The sequence below is a fragment of the Physeter macrocephalus genome, chromosome 14, assembly GCF_002837175.3.
Source record: "Physeter macrocephalus isolate SW-GA chromosome 14, ASM283717v5, whole genome shotgun sequence".
Taxonomy (NCBI): Eukaryota; Metazoa; Chordata; class Mammalia; order Artiodactyla; family Physeteridae; genus Physeter; species Physeter macrocephalus.
Window position 1 is genome coordinate 117,955,013 of NC_041227.1, and position 4,877 is coordinate 117,959,889.

Sequence of the window (4,877 nt, forward strand, 5' to 3'; positions counted from 1 at the left end):
GGCGCGAACCCGGTTCCCCTGCATCGGCAGGCGGACGCGCAACCACTGCGCCACCAGGGAAGCCCCGTGTTTGTAGATTTTTTGATGATGGCCATTCTGACCGGTGTGAGGTGATACCGCATTGTACTTGTGATTTGCATTTCTCTAATGATTAGTGATGTTGAGCATCCTTTCATGCATTTCCTGGCCATCTGTATGTCTTCTTGGAGAGATGTCTGTTTAGGTCTTCTGCCCATTTTTGGATTGGGTTGTTTGGCTTTTTGATATTGAGCTGCATGAGCTGCTTGTATATTTTGGAGATTAATCTTTTGTCAGTTGCTTCGTTTGCAAATATTTTTTCCCATTCTGAGGGTTGTCTTTTCGTCTTTTTTACGGTTTCCTTTGCTGTGCAAAAGCTTTTAAGTTTCATTAGGTCCCATTTGTTTATTTTTGTTTTTATTTCCATTTCTCTAGGAGGTGGGTCAAAAAGGATCTTGCTGTGATTTATGTCATAGAGTGTTCTGTCTCATTCTTTTTAAAGACCGTATAATCTAAGCTGTTGAGTTTATCAGCATACAGTTTGAAAAATACTACTCCCTAGGGACTTCCCTGGCAGTCCAGTGGTTAAGACTCTTCACTTACACTGCAGGGGGTGTGGGTCTGATCCCTGGTCAGGAAAACAAGTTCCCACATGCTGCGCTGCAATGGCCCAGAAAAAGACAAAACAAAACAAAACAACCTACTCCCTACTGTCCTTCTCTTGTCTGGAGGATATGAATCCTTTTATCCATATGCTGGAAAGGTGTGTTTTCTTTTTTTTTTCCTTGATTAGTTAGAGGTTTATCAATTTTATTGCTCCTTTCAAAGAACCAACTTTTGGTTCATTGTTTGCTGTATTTTATCTTTTTTCTATTTTATTGATTTACACTTTCAAAATCTTTATTATTTCCTTTCCTTTACTTATATGAGTTTAATTTGCTCTTATATTTCTAGCTTTCTAAGGTAGAAGATGAGATTGATATTAGAACTTCTTTTCTAATATAAACATTTAAAGCTATAAATTTTCCTTTAAGCCCTGCTTTAGCTACATCCCACAAATTTTGATATGTGAGTTTTCATTTTTGTTTAGTTAAAAGTATATGCTAATGTCCTTTTTGATTTATTTTTTGACCCACGAGTTATTTAGAAGTCTTTAGTTTAATTTCTAAAAATTTGGGAGTTTTCCTTCTATCTTCCTGTTATTAATGTCTAATTTAATTATGTTCATTTCAAAAATCAAACAATTATGTTTGATTTCAGTTTTTAAATCAAACTGAGACTTGTTTTATGGCCCACAATATGGTCATTCTTGGTTAATGTTTCACGTATACTTTAAAAGAATGTCTGTTCTAGTTGGGCGGAGTGTTCTATGAATGTCAATTAGATCAAGTTGGTTGATAGTGCTTTTTATTTTTATTTTATTTTTTTTTTGTGGTATGCGGACCTCCCCCTGTTGTGGCCTCTCCCGTTGCGGAGCACAGGCTCCGGACGCGCAGGCCCAGCGGCCATGGCTCACGGGCCCAGCCGCTCCGCGGCACGTGGGATCCTCCCAGACCGGGGCGCGAACCCGGTTCCCCTGCATCGGCAGGCGGACGCGCAACCACTGCGCCACCAGGGAAGCCCCGTGTTTGTAGATTTTTTGATGATGGCCATTCTGACCGGTGTGAGGTGATACCGCATTGTACTTGTGATTTGCATTTCTCTAATGATTAGTGATGTTGAGCATCCTTTCATGCATTTCCTGGCCATCTGTATGTCTTCTTGGAGAGATGTCTGTTTAGGTCTTCTGCCCATTTTTGGATTGGGTTGTTTGGCTTTTTGATATTGAGCTGCATGAGCTGCTTGTATATTTTGGAGATTAATCTTTTGTCAGTTGCTTCGTTTGCAAATATTTTTTCCCATTCTGAGGGTTGTCTTTTCGTCTTTTTTACGGTTTCCTTTGCTGTGCAAAAGCTTTTAAGTTTCATTAGGTCCCATTTGTTTATTTTTGTTTTTATTTCCATTTCTCTAGGAGGTGGGTCAAAAAGGATCTTGCTGTGATTTATGTCATAGAGTGTTCTGTCTCATTCTTTTTAAAGACCGTATACTATTCCATTGTGTGGCTGTGTCACCATTTATTCACCCACTCACTGATGGGCATTCACTGTTTCCAGTGTCTTTGTCATTAATGCTACACTGAGCATCTTTGTACACTTGTCCCTATGTACTGGTGGTTTTATTTCCATGGGATAAGTTCTAAAGAGTGGGACTGCTCAGTTAAAAAGTAGAAGTGTTTTAAACTTTAATAGATGTTGTCAAGTTACTTTCCAGAGAGGCTGCACCACCTCCTTCCCTCAACAGTAACCGACAACATCTGAGAGTACACCTTTCTCCATATTCCTGCCAGGAAGTGGTGACTTGGCCTCCTTTGATTTTGGTTACTCTGGTGGGTATAAAGTCACATGTTATTGTCATTTGATTTTGCATTTCCCTGTCTACTTGTGAATTTCCGTCATTTTTTATTATTGTTCTTCCATGAATTGCCTGTTCATGACCTTGTCATTTTTCTTAGGGGTTGTCTTGAATTTGTAGGAACTTTTTGTATGGTAGAGCTGTTAACCCAGGATTTCCCAACTGTATTACATGGTTTATTTTCCCCTAAATCTATTGTTAACCTAACAACTGTGTTTATGTTCTATTTTTGCATCCAAAAAAATGGAACTTTTTTCCAGCTTTATTGAGATATACATGATATGTAACATTGTGTAAGTTTAAGGTGTACAACATAATCATTTGATACATGTGTATATTGCAAAATGATTGTTTCAACATATACAGTCACAATTTTTTTTCTGTTACAGCTTTTGTGTTTTCAGTCTAATATTTTCTCACTTTTACATTGTACATGCAGGCTTCTAGATTTTCATACCAGATTTTATGAAATTATTTTGATATAATTGACATATAACATTGTGTAAGTTTAAGGTGTACAGTGTATTTGTTTGATACCATTATATATTGCAACATGATTACTACAGTAGTGTTAGCTAACACCTCTATCATGTTTATCATTTCTTTTCTGTGTTAACAGTTTAGATTTAGTCTCTCAGTAATTTTGTAGTTTATAATACAGTATTATTGACTATAATCACTATGTTGTGCATTAGCTCTCCAGAATTTATCTATCCACTAGTTGTAAGATAAGTTTATTTTTTACATTTAAAATTTTAATCCATCCACAGTTCTTTTTTGTGTATGGTGTTAGATAAAGCTCTAGTTTTATTTTCTTTCATTTGGAAAGCCTGCTATTGTAAAATCATTTTTAATTTTTCCCAATTAACTGAACAACCCCCTATGTTATATCTTAGAAATTCATATGTAGTGGGGCTTATTTCTGGATTCTCTATTCTGTTCTGATCAATTTTTCTACTCCCAAAGCAATGTTATAGGGATTTAATTATGGAGGCTTCGAAGTCTGTTCTTCTTCTTCTTTTTTTTTACATATTTATTTATTTATTTGGTTGTGCCAGGTCTTAGTTGCGGCAGGTGGGCTCCTTAGTTGTGGCATGTGAACTCTTAGTTGCGGCATGCATGTGGGATCCAGTTCCCCCACCAGGGATGGAACCCCGGCCCCCTGCATTGGGAGCGCAGTCTTATCCACTGTTGCCACCAGGGAAGTGCCCACAGTCTGTTCTCATACCCAGTAAGGCAAGACCTCTCTCTATTATACTCATACTTTTCTTGGCACTCATTATCATCTATAAAGTTTAAGATCATTGTGACCAATTCACAAAACAAACAACATTTTTTTGAACTGAGAATGGTTAGGAGAGTGGATTGAAAGAGCATTTCAGAAGGTGGTCAGCAAGGGCAAAGTTTAAGTAGGCAAGAAACAACACTGGACAGGAAACTGGAATTTGGTGGGGATCGCCGTAGCACGGGGCCTAAGGGGAGAGGAGACAGGGAGAGGGTTGGAGGAGAAGTTGTTGACCGTATTCTGTTTTGGGCACTGGGGACTAAAAGGAGGTCCGACTTGGGGCAGTCGCATTCCGTCACGCCCTGTTCGGTCCCAGCCCCACCCGGAAGTCCGCGAGCAGCTGCCAGGGCTGCAATGAGAATGTGTGTGCTGCCACCTACCGTCGACTTGATGCAGTGCAGTCGCCTTCGAGCCTCCTCGCCCAACTCAGGGAGATCTCAGATTAGACCAGCGGGGTCCAGACCCGAAGCAACCTCTCCCAGAAGCCTCCAGCTCTGGGGAGGAGGTTCGCTGGGGCCAGTAGGGATTTAATGCAGCGGGGGGAGGGGGGAGTTCTTAATCTGCACTCCCAGATGCCTGGTCAGACCCAGAAACTGCTTCAAACCTACTGAACCCGAATCTCCCCCATCCCCACCACACCTCCTGATCGTCAGGATTTGGAGCCACTGGTCGTGGCTATTCCTGCCTTCCCTAAGCTGATCATCTAGTGGGGGAGGTAATAAATCAGTCCGTAAATTATTTGATAAGTAAATCATGCAAGAGAAGTCCCAAGGTGCTGCCACTGAATGGGGACAGTCAGTTCTAGTTCTGGGGTAGGAAAGCCCAAAGGGGGCAGGAAGAGGAAGGGCTGGTGGAAGAGGTGGAAGTGGAGGCAGGCCTTGGAGAATGACTCCAATTTGAGGCAGCAGGGAAGGGAGAATATATACAAGCAGCGGGAATGAGGATTTTTTTTTTTTAAGAAGATGTTGGGGGTAGGAATTTATTAATTTATTTATTTTTGCTGTGTTGGGTCTTCGTTTCTGTGCGAGGGCTTTCTCTAGTTGTGGCAAGCGGGGGCCACTCTTCATCGCGGTGCGTGGGCCTCTCACTATCGCGGCCTCTCCCGTTGCAGAGCACAGGCTCC